Raw genomic sequence first — 16675 nt, forward strand, 5'->3', positions numbered from 1 at the left:
TGCCGAAACTAAAATTTACACTCCAAACACATTGAGTATTGGCATGCAATTATAAACGTTGAAGGTCATAATTAAAAAAAACGAGTTTTTTTTTTTTTTAAGTAAGAAAGAATGTGGTTCTTTGGTCAGTTTTCCCATAAGTCAATATTTTTCTTAAGCATAAGACTCTTTCAGCAAGTACGTGAGCGATGCAATGATGGAGATGTGTGTGCATCGAGTAGATGATCAGGGGGCGGGTGTTGTATGGATCAGTGTAAACGTTCAAATTGGTAGGCACCAGTAGGCTAAAGAGAGTGGGGTCTAATTACTTGAATATAATTACAGTTTTTTATATGCCCTAACAGTTATTGTTTTTGCTGACCCTTGCTTCATTAAAATTCTTATCGTATAGTTTAGTATGAATAAACTACAAAAGAGTGTTACGTGGAAAGAACGGGGTCCGTTAGGAAGCGCTTCTCAACAAGCTGAGACTAAGAGGTGGGTGGTCGATACGCACGTGCCAACGTTGGGAGGACTATAAACTGTATTTAACTCCTAGCCAGCTGATTCACAATTCACACTTCCCTTCGTTCTAGTGTTAATGTTTAATTTTATTTTTCATTTCTTTTAATAATTAAGAAGACAAGCTTTTGTGATGTTTTAGCCACTTTAAAATAAATTCATCTAACTAAACTTGTTTTTAAGGTGGGAAGAGAGGGAGATTCGAGTGTCAGTAGATTACGTAATAATGGCATAGTTTATCAAATCAAAATAAGTGCTAAGGATCACTTTTATATCAATATTAACCACATATTTACTTTTATACATTTTAATGTGATGGATTCACTTGTTTTTATAAGCAATGTTCTGTAATGAGGTCTTTATTCATTAGTTGTAGCTCTGGATCTTGAGTTAAGGCCTATGTGATGAAAGTAACCTTTAGCACAAGGACTTAGTGGCAAATGGCATTAAAAACGACCTGTTTTGAAAGGTCAGTGTACGCTCCACCTCTGTGAATTCAAAGCTCTAATAGCAGATTCCTTTTAACCTCTGAGCTTAATGTTCCTTCAGAAGAAATCTTCAACAAGAGCTCTCTTTTTCGTAGACAAATCACAAAAGCAGGACATCATGTGACATTGCATGAAAACTCCCTAGTTAAAAATGTATTTTCCTAATTTTCGACTCAAAAGTCATATAAAGTAAAGTTTTAGAGTTTTATACTTAAACTTTGGTTTGTTTTAAATTTAGCGCATAGCTTCACGAGAGATATCTGCGCTAGCCGTTACTAATTTAGCAGTGTAAGACTAGAGGGAAGTCATCTTGTCATCACCACCCACCACCAACTCTTGGGATATTCTTTTACTAACGAATAGTGTGTTGAACGTCACATTATAATGCCCCCACGGCTGAGAGGGTGAACATGTTTTTGTGTGACAGGGATTCGAACCCACGACCCTCAGAATACAACTTGAATGCCTTAACCACTTGGCCATGCCGGGCCTGCACTTAAAATATACGTATCCTTTATGTTTATACAGCTGGAGTTTTGAGGTCTGTCTGAAGTGTCTGATTTACTTCGTGATCTACAAATTTTCGTTTCCGTAATGATGTAACTTTTCGATGTACCACCCGAAAGGAGCTCACTGACTATCAGGGAATCTCTGTACTAAAATACTGACCCTCAAGAATAAAAGTAATAAGCAGAGAATGTAATATAAAAATCTCATGTGGTCATTTTGAGACTTCTAAACGCTTTTTTTATAAATGGTATGATTAAAATTGAGGTGAGTGAGAAAAAACGTTTATTCACAGCGATTATGACCTAAATAAGGCGTTAATCAAGCGACTGCCTTAGTAAGGATAAGTTAACTACAATAATGGAAAACTGGGTGTGAACTTCATGATTTTTGTTGTTTTATCTTAAAAACTAGAGTTCAAATGTTTTTCAATTATTTAGCGGAACGTTTTCTTTACAAGATTTCCTGTTCTCTATTGAACTGATGTACTATATTCTGTACATAATTATTTATTTTCTTTCCAAGACTTTTGAAAAATGGTAGTTGATTAATGAAAACCATTCTTTCTCTGTTGTAGGATGGAATGCAGAAAGAGAGAATTGAAGAAGATCACCGACCAGACCAATAATTTCGTCCCGAAAGAAAACCCTGTTCGGCCGGGTTGATTCAACATTTTAATATTAGCCTCTGGCAACAAAGAAGCTTCGACTTTCTTTTATACGTGTTCAACAAAGCGAAGAAAGCATTCAAACAATTATCCCTGGTATTTGGATGTTTTGATTATCTTGTTTTTTCGAAGATGTTTGGTTACCACCAGCCTGCAATGTGCGTTTCCTGACTCTCTCTTTCTTTGTATTTTAGTTCATCGTAATTTATAATGTGGTATTATTTGATCACGTTTATGAAAAATGAAATGTATCACAAGCAACTGTTTCTTCACCTGGTAATTCTAACTCAAACATTGGATTAATGGATTCTACAATTAATCACACTGTGACTCTGTTTTGCCTTAAATACGTGCTAATAGTAACAGGCAGACAATCTAGTACTGAGATGGGACGTTACGCTAGATATAAAGTAAATTATCAGATTAATTAGTCGTGACACAAAAGTAGATATAAGAGAATCCAAAAGTCTGACCCCCTTTTGTTTTCCAGAAGAAAATAAAAAAGACAAGTAAGAGCTTTATTACTGAGTTGAGGAAGATAGAAAATAAACAATAGTTGTCCTATACCATCGAAGAAATGGAAAAGGTTAACCATTATTATTATTAATAATATTTGTAAACAATAATGATATATTTGTTTTATTAATTAACTAACTATTAACAAAATACATATATATCATTACACCTACGTCTATATATCATTAAACTTACTCTCTAATCTAAGAGTTAGATACCCATTTCAAAATTAAATATCACCGCAATGTTAGTTAAAGAGAAAACAAATTTTATCACTCAGGTTTCTAAAACCGAAAAAAACCCTAGATGTGTTGCAGTCGCTAGGATTTATTTATTTTCTCATGCAGGGGTTAATGGATCATTATCCGTTCACTAATATATGTTAGTTTTAAAAACTCTGTAATACCAGTCTTCAATCTACCTGTAACGATAGCAACTGTGAACCTCAGATGAACACATTATCCTGACCTAGCACACTTTGACCATTAACTATTTGGTCCTAACAAGAACAATCTACGGAGACAACAACATTTCCAGACAACTGGTGTCCTTAAAAAAATTCCTTACACAATTGCATTATAAATACCACACCTGGAACACACCGAACTGATGTGACGAAGTCCTGAAAAACAAAAACAAATGTGTATTCAGGTACGCTGCTATTAGTTTAGAGGCAAAAATATCCATTTTCATTCTGAACATCACTATTATAATATCATTAGAACTGAAAACTGTGTAAATGATACAGATTGAGATTTTTATTATGAGATAGATTTCTAAACTACATGCATGAAAAACTTAATACAATTATCATTCGTTATCGTTCCATAAAGTGTAAGACGTAGTCAGATATCTTTTCTGATTTGACCGCTGCTCATCGTACATGACATCATATTCTCATTAGCACGAGCTATATAATGCGCTATCTGTGCTCTCTTAACCATCTTCCATGATAACAAACGAATATTAAAATAGTTTTACAATACAATATATCTTTTGTAACAAATTATAACTATGATAAGTTATCGCTTTTGAAAAAGCATAGCAGTTTATTAGAATTAGCCCTAATTGCATATTGTATGATAATTGTTTCGTATTATAATTTATTCTGGACGGGTTTTCGATTTATTATGTTACGTATGCTAACGTATTGAGATTTCAAATTACCTGAAACTGAGTCAACTTAATTCAGATTTATAAATTAATTAAATATCGATTTGTATCAAATTTATGATATTTGTCAGTAATATTGACACATAAACTTTTCTTTCTTAATTAACAAAAATATATTTCAATGTACGAACGATAATACAGATTATAATAACAGTTTTTCGGAATAATAATTTATATACAAAAGTTTTACACACCTACAAACAATACTGAGTCTTCTATATGTTCTGGAACTAAATATTTTGTGAACGATCCGGATCCACGAAGTGCAAATTACACTGCACAACAAAGATTTTGCTTCTTGAACACTGTTGGGTGTTCCTTACAGATGTTTGGCTGCTGATCACGAAAATCACACCCAGATTTGCCCATCACGTACCGTTTTATCGAAATCTTCAGTTTTGCTACAATGGAAAAACGATATCAGGGTAACTGGAATCTGTCAGTGCTTGCTGAATACTGTTGGACACTGCAACGTGATGCACCGGACATTGTATACAAACAAAAATCAGGAGCATAACACTTTTAATTATGTTGAACTTAATAGCGTATTAGAAACACAAACGCAATTAAATACGTTATTGCCGGTAAACAGTTAACTGTCTATTTTTCAGAGTTCCTACGTGATGAAGCAAAACCAAAACTATATTTGTGCTGTAACAATCAGCAAAAACTTTTCAGGAAGCAAAACTTTTCAAAAAATTGTTCTGCAGTGTTACCTTTATGTTGATACACAGATACAATTCACTTGACGAGAAGCCAGCTAGTTTCTTCATACGTGAGTTTTTATTTCCCAACGAAAGTATCTATTGTCCGGAGTTAATTCACTGAAATTAAACGGTTTGTGATTTTCAAAATCTATAAACGTTCCTGGTCAAATATCTGTAGTTTTTAATTGATGAGAGTTTATCACAGTTGTAGCTTCCAAAGTTTATACTATACTAGCTGTAACAAAAAAACAGTATTCTAAAAACTATCTCTTGGTGCGTTGATTTATAAACTTCAGGCGAGGTTCTCGACAATTCAGTTGGCATCTCGGAAATCTTTGAATTTAGAGAACAGGCGGGACTTCAGCATTACACATTTAACAATATAAGTTATACGCATTTATAAATACATATTAAACTGAAACAAACATAGTTATTAAAATGAATGTATAATATCAATTCCCGTTATATAACATATTTTAAAAACTCCCAAAATCACAAAACTTGGAGTAAAAATAATAATAACAAAACTTTAAACCTTAAATAAAAGTTATATAAACTACCTAGAACTGGATTGCAATAATAAAGATTAGAGTTTAAAGAAACTAAGTACTACCTGTTCCATGTTAACCAGTGAAACGGTTATCAGTTTTTAAGTGGTTATTTTCAAGTTGATTAACTTATTCCTTATCATGTCATTTTTTTATAATTAAATGTTTTGTTGCTAATTAAGTATCTAGTCGCTAGTTAATAACTCTTTGTTAATTACGTAGTTGTTGATTGTTTGTTAAGTAGTTGGTTGTTAGTTAAGTAGTTTCATTCTTACTAAGCGGTTGGTTTCTAGTTACGTAGCTGGTTGGTAGTTTGGTAATTTATTGCTTGTTAAACGATAGGCTAGTATTTAAGCAAATGACTGATAGGTAAGTAGATAGTTTTTAGTTTAATAAATGTTGCAAGTCAGGTAGCTGTTTGCTTGTTTAGTGGGTGGACAGTACTTAAGCAGCTGTTTTCTAGCTAAGCGGTTGGTTTCTAGTAAAGTAGCTAGTCAATCGTTTGGTAAGTGTCGTTAGTTAAGCAGTTCGTTCATAGTTAAGTAGCTGTTTGCTAATTTAGTAGCTGATTGCTATCCAAGAAGTTGTTTGTTTGTTAAGATGTTGGTCGGTAGTTAAGTAGCTGATTGCCAGTTTAGTAGTTGATTAATAGTTTATAATTGGTTGAGAGTTGAGCAGTTAGTTGTTATTTTAGTAAGTGTTGCTAGTTAGTACCTGTTTGTTAGTTGAACAGTAGGTTGCTAGTTAAGTAACAATTTGTTAGTTTAGCAGTTAATAACAACTCTATTTCTCTCAATCATAATCTTCTTGTAACCCCAAAAAATGAAGAGAATTGAACAAAAGTAAATTACGAGAACAGTAGAACTTAATTTTGGAATTGAGTGACTGAAATGAATATTTTATATAATAGAAAAGCAGCCTAACCTTTAATATTCACGGACATGATGAACCTGGTTTAATAATGATACGTGATGAATATACACAAATTTTGTGTTAAGTGTTTTATACCGACATAAAATTTTGCAGAACTTAATATTTTCAGTTCGTTACTTATTGAAATTCAGTTAAACGTAATGAAATGGAAGAAAGGCTATCGCTGTTTTTGGGTCACTTTGGTAAGTCCAGTCGTGATTGATCAGTTTGCAAGCTACCTTATACAGGCCATTATTTCTGTACAGTTATAGCCATGTCTGACCGACCAGATGTAAAACCGCTCCTTCCTAGTATAAGATCAGCAAACATCTTTCTTGCCATGCAGGTCTTTGCTGGATCACCAATGAGCTTAAGGGGGCAATAAAGTCAAATTTTGGGGTATTGGTATTAGTATTGGGTATTGAACACAGCATAAATAATCCATTGTGTAGCTTTGCGCTAAAACAAAATGATTCTACTGCTCAATTAAAAACAGTTATAGTTGTTCATGTGATCAAACGTTATTAAACATGCTTTAGAAAGCAGCAGAACAATTTTCAAAATACAAATGATAAAAACCTTTTAAGATAAAAGCAACAGAAAAATAGAGAAAAGAAAACAAATGCAAACAAAACGAACAATTTAAATAGACAAGGACTAGTAAATGGCCATTATAACTGACGTACATATTGTGAATCTCGTAATGTGCTTGCGTTTTTAGCAGGTATCCAGTGAGGTCCCTGTAAAATGTTCATAGAAAGTGCCTCTTTTCTTGACATCTGTATAAACTTTCAACTAAAACTTACTTATACCCATCATATACACGATTACGTGTTGCTGTACAGAAATATTCACGAAATTGTTAGTTATGTGTCGAATTATTCTTGTTATCAGTTATTCTGATCTTTTTCGGGTTCTTTAAATCAAACAAAATAATTAATGACTACACCTCTCATGCTACAATTACACTAAATTTGCTGTGTCACTGAGAAGATGGTTCTTTTCCACTAAACTTATATTCTTTTGGAAACACCCGTGGATCACGACATTCCACTCAGTAGAGAAATTGCGTCTCTAATTTCCCCTTAGCTAGTGTAAGCCATCAAGAAAAGGTCAAAGTGCTTTTACATCGGGATGGGATCATGCATTTTAGAAAATAGCTATTTAGGGATCATAATGTATATTTACCAGGTTTAATCTTAGTATTTGAATATCTCAAAAGGACAGATTTGAAGGAATAGCTATCAACTTTATATACTTATGTAATTGGTGATAACATTACATTCTTAGACGGTGGGATTTTCCTTTAAATCACGAAGGAGGGTGAAATTGGTGGACTATTACTTACCTGCTTATACAGAAAATGAGTTACAGAATATGTGGGAAAAAATACACATCTGGAATATGAGTTAATACTAGCATTCAATCAACTCACGAAGGATAAGACAGACAAACTAGAAGAACGGATGTTATGATATATGTATTCTAAAGGTGTCACTCAGTTGCAAAAAATGAGATAATGGAAAAAAATCGATGCTACACATAATTAGCTAAACATTTAAAAACATTTCGTTATTCAATGATACGATACTGTATTCTATACATTTTATGTAAAACCATCGTGAAGAATTATGTAACCAACTTTAAATTATTTGGCTTTTCAATTAAAATAAGTAACATTAAAGAAAAACAATGACATTTTTTTCGTTGCTTAATGATAAACTATTAACGGAACTATGCATTCTAAGTATTGTTTTGCATTTTTATGTTACACTTACTTATGTTAGGCTTCTTTGCGACAACAATACATCTAGGCTGTCATATAGTTTTTGTAACGTTCTCTTTAGATTTTTTCATTCGAAAGGTCAGACCATCAGCAATGCATATACAGAGACACGAATTACTCTCCCACCAATCTTGCTCCTACTGCTTAGGTGTTGAGTTCCCTTATAATATCTTATCCTGTTTCTGTTCCTTCAACGAAAAACAAAGAATGTAAAAAAACAATAGCAAAAGAAACAGTTAACGAAAAGAGGTAATAAAAAGTAATTCAATGATACCAATCATCTTCTGCAAAATAATCGTTTATTAGCGGGATTTTTTTCTTGTACTGTATTGTATATTATTTAAATTTCTTTCCTTGAGAAACGTAGCTGTGCTATACGTCATGAGATTAAGAAACTAAGTCACGTTAAACAAAGGTAATAAATATATTTGAAAAATGAAAAACGTGCTTAGTCAGTTGAAAACCGCGAGTCCAAAGAACTCAGAGTTTTAGAAGATAAAACGTAAGACCTTTTAGTTATTTCATGTATATTTTTACAGTTACATATTTGATACATAATGAAGGCATATTTTAGTCAGAATATAATACTCCTATACCTTTCAGACTTACACATTTTTTTATTAAAACATTAAAAGCTATCTTTTAATAACAGCAAATATTGGGACAAATAATAAAAGTTTTTTCTCTTTCGTATTTTATGTTGCTTCAAACAGTGCAAAATATTTTCGAAGAACTCACATCACTAAGTATCTGAAGAGTGACCGTTAATTATTTTAATTTAGTTGTTCCGAGAAGGGTAGCCAAGAATGTCTAAATGAAGTCTTTCATAAGACAAAATAAATCTTAGGTAGGGTTAAATGAAGTGTTTCAGTAATTCACGTAAATCTAACCATTCTGATCTCCACATGAATATTATCTTTTCTTAGTGACCATCATCAGCTCGTTGGTACGTGGAACTGACCTCATCTCACTTGATAATCTGTATATATATATATATATATGACCAGTTAACGCTGTTATTGATAAACAACAAAAACAAAAGGAAACTTTCATGAATAACTAACATAAAGACATGTAAAATATCGTGATCTAAGTAAGTTATACAAAATTCATATAGTTCCACGTAACACACAAAAGCACGTATGTCTGTAGCCCTTACAAAATTGGACAGCTTAACTTTGCAGAACAGTTATATCTAGCACTTATTTTAATGTTTCATGAAATTACCTTACGTTACTTTTTTTTAATGTGGTACTCAATAAAACTGTTAAAATAATATTTAATGATGAATACTGTCACTTGAAGTACTCTTTGGTGCTGTAAAGATACTTTGAAAAACATGATTTTACAAAAACTAAATTATTCATTAATTTTAGTTTCGGCAAAACTAAACCAAGAAGGCTAAGTTGTCAAATACTGTCAGGTGCAATATATGCTTTCTAAAAGTTGATTTTATTAGTTGCTGACACTTTTCATTTGTTATCACGCAGACCCCTAAATAAAAAAAAAAAAGATTATTTATTCTACAAAGACCTTTGACTTATGGGATTAAAATGTTTTAAGTATTTTAGTTTAGAGCCAACTGCAATACGTCTTCACTTAAAAATTTTGGATTTAGAACGATTTGTTAAACAGTATATAAAAGTACCAGTCATTTTAAGTAAGTTTGAAAATTGTAGTCTTTTAGTTTATAATACTAGTAAAATATAAAATAATTTCACCTTCTCTGTCAAAACTGATCTATTTTTAAAAAATATATGGTTATTAGTGCTCCTCAGTTCGCTCTAAAACAGAATACGAAAAGTATGAGAAATCTTCTCGAAAAAATTGTATTGATTAGTTATTAAAACCTTAGCATGAAGAGTTGTCAACAATGCAGCGACAACGCTATTACGTGTGTTATTTTCTCACATAAATTGTTGCTTTTATACCAAGTGCTCACAAGTCTCTCTTCCTAGTTTATTTTATTTTATGGTCGAAGTGTTACCACCAAACATTGTTTATTGTTTTTCATACTAAGTGCTCACGAGCCTTTCTTCTTAATTTTTTTTTCTTATCATTATTTTATGGTTGATGTGGTGTTACCATCAAACTTTGTTTATATATACACAAACTGCGCATAGTGGGTTTATGTATGAACGGAAAATATCCACAAAAAATTATTATTTCAGAATGTTAAGAAACTGTTTATTGTTTAGCAACTGAAGTGAGAAAATTGACACAGAAGCATTTTTTTTTTTCTGGGTCTACTCACGTAATATATTAAAGCCTAGACATATGACTTAAATAAAATCTCTAAGAAATATCATAATGAGGAAGATATAATCACGTACATAAATCTTTGGACCGCAGTTGTACGTACTGTATATAAATATATATATTTATCAACGTACTTGTTTTGTTGAACGTAAAGAATAACGAGGAAAAATGATAGGCTACGTTAAGGCATGACTGACAGATAACTAAAATCATATATCACTAGAGTTAAAAGATATATTTTGACAATGAATTTAGTTTTTATCTAGTTCTAATAAAGTTAAAAGTCCTCTTGCGATTACAAGACATCCACAGTGCGACAAAATGCTTTATTACAAAAAAAAAACATTTTTTTTCCAATGGATATTTTTCTTTGCTGATATTTCTAAGACATTCCTTATGTTACTTCTAGGCTACTAAGGGCAAATCAGGGTGGTATTCCTGCAGGGAGTTAGAGAACTCAATAAACCAACAGTGGCTCCCTCTAAGTTTGACAAATTACTCCAATAAATCCTGAGAGGACACTGAATACAGCGCCATCTTGACTGTCAAGCTCATACCGAGTACAATCGATTAAAGATTAGTGAACAAGACTGCAACTTATGCTTTAATTTCCCCCTACTGTCAGTGTGGGCGGATATTCCAAGTAGAAATCAATGCAACCCTTTTGAGGTGTCACATGAAAAAGATTCAAGAGGCGAGTAAATTCACACCATAACAAGGTATCCCGCTAGTCCTGACAAAGATCATGACACATTGGAAACTGAAATCACGAGTCATTACACCAGACGAACTTTGACCCAAGAACAAGAAGAAGCATAAGAAATTTTGGTACTTTTCTTTTTTTCGACAGGTTCCATAGTAAGGAAGATATGATAACTACATCAAGCTTTCCCCAACACCTGTGGCGTAGGTTATACAGAATTTTCTAAGGACTTGAGGTCAAAGGTCATGTACAATAAGTGCTAAAAACTGGCACACTGAAAAGAGATTCTAGTGAGGAATAGTTGAGCTATCCAAACTGTGTCAGATGAGCAGAGGATAGATTCAAAACTCGCAGAGTTTTTAAGTTTTCCAATGGCATCAGGAAAGTTACTCGAAAGGGACATGTGTGTGTGTGTTTTTCGTATAGCAAAGCCACAAAGGGCTATCTGCTCAGCCCACTGAGGGGAATCGAAACCCTGATTTTAACGTTGTAAATCCAGAGACATACCGCTGTACTAGCGGGGGGCTGCAAGGGACATAACTGAATGAACTGGATGAAACAAAGTAAACTCCTTTATAAAAATGATCTGTAGATATATGTAAAAATAATTATACGCCAAATAATGAGATTGGTAAATCGTGTTTGTACATTAGTAAGCTGGTACAGCAATATAATTCCACTTTGAAATATATATATATTACTGTGCGTTACGGCTACAAAATAATTATACTTTATTACAGTAAATATGAAAGGATCTTTTACGTTGTAATAAACAGGTAGTTGAGTGAAACAATTTATTTATGGTAACAGCATAAATTCTTTGGTGCAGAAGAAATGAGCTTATTTTAACTCAAAAGGGTCTTGATGAGAGTCAAGTCTGAAAAAAACACACTTTTCAATAGTATTGACAAAAACACACGATCAGACCGCCTCTAAAACAATACAAGCTCTAGAGATATGTAGAAGAAAAAAAGACTAGTGACAAAATCTAGATATAAAAATTAAGCTTCCCTGGTATTCTACGATGCAGGTTGAGACTGGGAAGTGCACCCCCACTATGAAAGGGTTACGCAAAAGTGACAGGTCTGTATTTTTCCTTCGTAGACCTCAAGCTGGTAATATTAATGCAGTGGCATCGGAATATATCGGAATTGACGGATCATTCATCACAAATGATGGGGCCGTTACCAACCCTAAATTCTGGTCACTTGCACCGACTATTTGACTCATACGGAGAACTGAAGTCGCCGCCGATAATTCCGCCAAAGAGGGCTGAAAACGCCTCATGATGAGAAGTAAAGGCCCGCCCGTTCAGACAGGTTATGTGCATCAAAATTGTGATTCTTATATGGGCATATTTACTGAAAGTCTAATAGAGCATAAGTGCTTGTATATGAAGGCGTAGAATTTATATCTACGGAAATATTTGTAAAGGTTGCATGTATATATAAGTATAGTTACAAATATGATCAAATTTGCTTAGTAAAATGACGATAACAACATAAAACTTCAAGTGACACGATGTACAATTTATAGCTTTCTGTAACTCACTCTGTGTGCAAGAAACAAAGTTTCTGTAAGTTACTCAGTTTACAAGACCAAAGGTTCCAGCCAGCTGCACAGAAGCTTAAATAAACATAAAATTCTATGTAGTTTGTTTTATTTACGATACACGAAGTTTCAAAAAGCTACACAATGAATAAAGAAACGTGAAGTATCTGTACCCTGCTCCATCTCCAAAATACAGAGATTCAGCAAACTTTCTATTATATAAAAACGCAATAAATGTTGTTCTATGTATAAGATACTTGCATCATAAACAAGATATAAAATGTATCTAACTGTTTAGTGTAACTGATTTATTATTATATTAATATCGATCTTTATTTCATTTAAATATATATTTAGAAATTCATGTAACTCATATATTAAATGCATTTTACGAAATTCTCGTCTATTCACTAAATTTGTAGTAGTTTATCGAGTGTAAGAATCAATAATGTATGTTTTAGGAAAGTATTAGCGTTTTTTTAAAATGTTGTTGCCTACTGAATTTTCTAAAATGTCGCCTTAAGTTCATAAATGAACGTGCCAAGGGATATATATATATGTATATATTGATGGTTTGCTACAGTTAGCATACTATAAACTTCGGAAGTTATAACTGTGCTAAGCGCTTATCAATCAGGAAACTGCAGATATTTTACCAAGAACGTTTAAAGACTTCGAACATTATAAGCTGTTTAACTTCAGAGAATTAACTTCGAAAGTTAGTATCTTTACGAAGACATCAGATATTTTCGTCGGTGAAGAACTTGCGTGTGTTCAGTCAAGCAGCTAATTAGCTAAATGTTAAATGAAATGTACCAATATCAAGTCGAAATCCATTCACTCATTGTGAATCGTCGATAAAATGTTCAATTCCAGACCACATAGAAGATTCAATACTGTTTCTAAGTTTGTAAATAAAGTGTATATAAATAATTATTTGTAATAACAGTTAAAATAAATTATATTATTGTTTCTATATTAATTTTTTTCTGTTAAGAAAGAAATGATTTTGTAATTATCTTGTTAGTAATTGTCATAACTTTGATACTTATTGATATTCAATTAACTTCTAACTTCAAATTCACATGGCCTGGCATGGCCAGGTGGTTAAGGTACTCGACTCCTTATCTGAGGGGCGTGGGTTCGAATCTCCATCATACCAAACATGTTCCTCCTTTCAGCCGGGGGGCGTTATAATGTTTCGGTCAATCCCACTATTCGTTGGTAAAATAGTAGGCCAAGAGTTGGCGGTGGGTGGTGATGACTAGATGCCTTCCATATATTCTTACACTGCAAAATTAGGGACGGCTAGAGTAGATAGCCTTTGTGTAGCTTTGCGTGAAATTCGAAAAACAACCAAAATAAATTCAAATTTTTGGCTATTTGAAATTGTAATATGTAACAATAGTAAATCTGGGGCTTTTGTCCGACATTTGTATAAAAAAATCGATGTAAATTCAAATTGTAACTCAATATACATTTTTATCAATGCCAACAATATTTGATATTGTCTGATTATCAAGGTTTATTTGAATTACTTGAAATCGCCAAACTTTTTGAAGTAGAGGTTAAAAGTCAATGAGAAAAATGAACTAAAAAGCATATTATTGAAATACTAACCAATAATAATTTGTTGTCTAAAGAAGCATTAGATAAATACTCCAGTGTCTCCACTAACAAGTCTGAGTTGAGTTATAAAGAAAAGTTAGAAATGCAGCTTAAACTCAAACTAATTGAGCTTGGAAAAGCCTGTATCAAAGTCAAAAGAAGAGAAAGAACAAGCTCATATTGAAGCCGAGAAACAAATTTGGCTGAAAGTTAGTAAAATTAGACTCAAATTCGATCGACAAATGTAAAAAGACAACTTTGAACTTAATCTTTAAAATCATGTGCCACCATTTAAGAAAATGAAGTTGATAAATAATTGAACGTTTTGAGATAGTTGCCGAAACTATGCAATGGTCTTCTGAAAAATGATCATAAACATTACACAGTGTTTAACTGGCAAAGCACAAGAAGCTTAAGCCATTCTCTTTCTAAGCGGATGCACGAATTATGACAAGGTTAAAGCAGCTATTCTCAAAGTATGTGGGTTAGTACTGGAAGCTTATTGCTAAAAGGTTCAAGATCATTGCAAACAAGAAAGTCAAACTTATATGGAATTAACCAGCAAAAAAGAGGTTTGTTTTGGTAAATTGTGTGATTTTATGCATATTAGCAACAGTTTCGATAAACTAAGACAATTACGTCTAATTGAGGAATTTAAATCATGTGCAAGAAACGACCTCAAAACTGACTTGGATGAAAAGTAGGAAGCAGATGTTCTATATAACGATTACAACTTCATACATAAAATAACTTTCGTAAAAATTTTTTTACAATCCCACCAAAGACCTGTATCTGTTCAATCCACTAAAGTGGGGATTCTTATAAAAAATCCATACTTTAGAATCTTCTGAACCTCAAAGTAAAACTTCATCCAAACATCAAGGCCTGTCTGCCACTCTTGCAAAAAAACACACAAAAAACAAGTCATGTTATGTCTGACTGTTGGTGTTTGAAAAAGAAAAAAGAAAAGGAGGCAACACCTAGTGCATTAGTGTCCACATATGGATTTGTTTTACCAGATCACACGATGTTGTTGATTTGGCCACTGAAAGAAAGGCTGATGTAGTTAGGGCGGAGTGTGGACCTTTTGTGTCTGTTGGTTTTGTGTCTTTGACAAATGAGAGTGCTAATTTCATACCCATACATATTCTGTGTGATACTGTGATGACTCAACCATTGTTTTTAGAAGGTATACTACCGTTAGATTTGAGTTCTACCACTGGTGAGTCTGTTATTGCACAGGGTACTGAAAATGGCTTCCTTAATGTTGGGCCCGGCATGGCCAAGCGTGTTAAGGCGTGCGACTCGTAATCTGAGGGTCGCGGGTTTGCATCCCCGTCGCGCCAAACATGCTTGCCCTTTCAGCCGTGGGAGCGTTATAATGTGACGGTCAATCCCACTATTCGTTGGTAAAAGAGTAGCCCAAGAGTTGGCGGTGGGTGGTGATAACTAGCTGCCTTCCCTCTAGTCTTACACTACTAAATTAGGAACGGCTAGCACAGATAGCCTTCGAGTAGCTTTGTGCGAAATTTAAAAACAAACAAACAAACAAACAAACAAATCCTTAATGTTTCTCTACATAACATTTATATAGCGTCATATCTAGTTTTTGACCACTTGTGGTTGCAGTAAGACCTACTCTAACAATTAAGGGTGTATCATCATTGTTTGGAAATGAATTGGCTGTGGGAAAAGTTTTTATCAAATCTAAAATGGTTAACGAGCCAGTCACTTCTTCATCTAAAGATGATATTATTATTTGATGTGATTCTAGCTCAGACTAAGAAATTAAGCTAAAAAAAATGATAGATACATGTTTACAGATTAGTTTCAAACATTTTTTTTATTCGACGGGATCTTTTAAATTATTGTCCTATTGATAATTCTTTGGTGAATGGTAATGATGTACGTTAGGGATCTAGTTCACATCACATGGTGAAATTTCGTCTTCTGAAAGTAAACAGATCGCCATGCAAAAAAAAAAAAGAATTCACAAGTTTCTTTACTATTTAAATATGCACCCATAAAAGATAAAATTTTCCAAATTCTAATTTTTTTTCCAAAAATAGTGACTATCAGATGTACCAGCTTTAGAGGTCTGAGCTGTAGTTCGTGAAATCGTTTCCAAAGCATATCATCCTGAAATATTGAAATTTGACTATATTGGGGGGTCATTTAGGTGTCAACAAAATGATGAGACATTTCGTTTGAAAAAAATTACGCACGATGTTCCTCAGTTTTGTAAATTTGTCATACATATAAATTGGTTGAAACACTAACTACAAAATTCCATTGCTTCTTTGAAACCTATATCAGCTTTTGAAGAACCCCTCATTCGTTGATTATTGATTGTATTGACCCAAAAAACAATTGTTGTGTTTTAGTACTTTCACGCTCTATGTAATTTTATGGTCATAAGTTTATTTGTATTGACTGTATTATATACTGTTATGATAATTTAAGTTGCATAATTCTTTGACAATATATTATAGTTCATGTATTGTTATCAACATATATATAATATCTTCTGAGTTAAAAATTGTCTAACGCCAATTTTTAATTCTCTAAGGAGGAAGGTGTAAAGGATTAAAATGTATCGATAGCAACCGGAAATTCGTTCGCTAATCGTGAACCATGATGAAATGTTCAGTCCCAGGCTATATGAAAGACTCATTATTGTTTGTAAGTTTATACAGCTTTTGTATATAAATCATTATTTGTAATAACCGTTATTATAAATTCTATTGCT

The 16675-nt window shown here is 32.9% G+C and overlaps 1 long non-coding RNA gene across 1 annotated transcript; it reads left to right on the forward strand.

The window, feature by feature from the left end:
* The first annotated feature begins 239 nt into the window (after positions 1-239).
* Positions 240-2686, forward strand: LOC143244669 (uncharacterized). The gene is made up of 2 exons (XR_013025270.1): positions 240-477; positions 2074-2686. It is a non-coding gene; the product is annotated as an uncharacterized LOC143244669 (long non-coding RNA).
* Positions 2687-16675: the final 13989 nt, after the last annotated feature.

This window comes from Tachypleus tridentatus, chromosome 2, assembly GCF_004210375.1.
Source record: "Tachypleus tridentatus isolate NWPU-2018 chromosome 2, ASM421037v1, whole genome shotgun sequence".
Taxonomy (NCBI): Eukaryota; Metazoa; Arthropoda; class Merostomata; order Xiphosura; family Limulidae; genus Tachypleus; species Tachypleus tridentatus.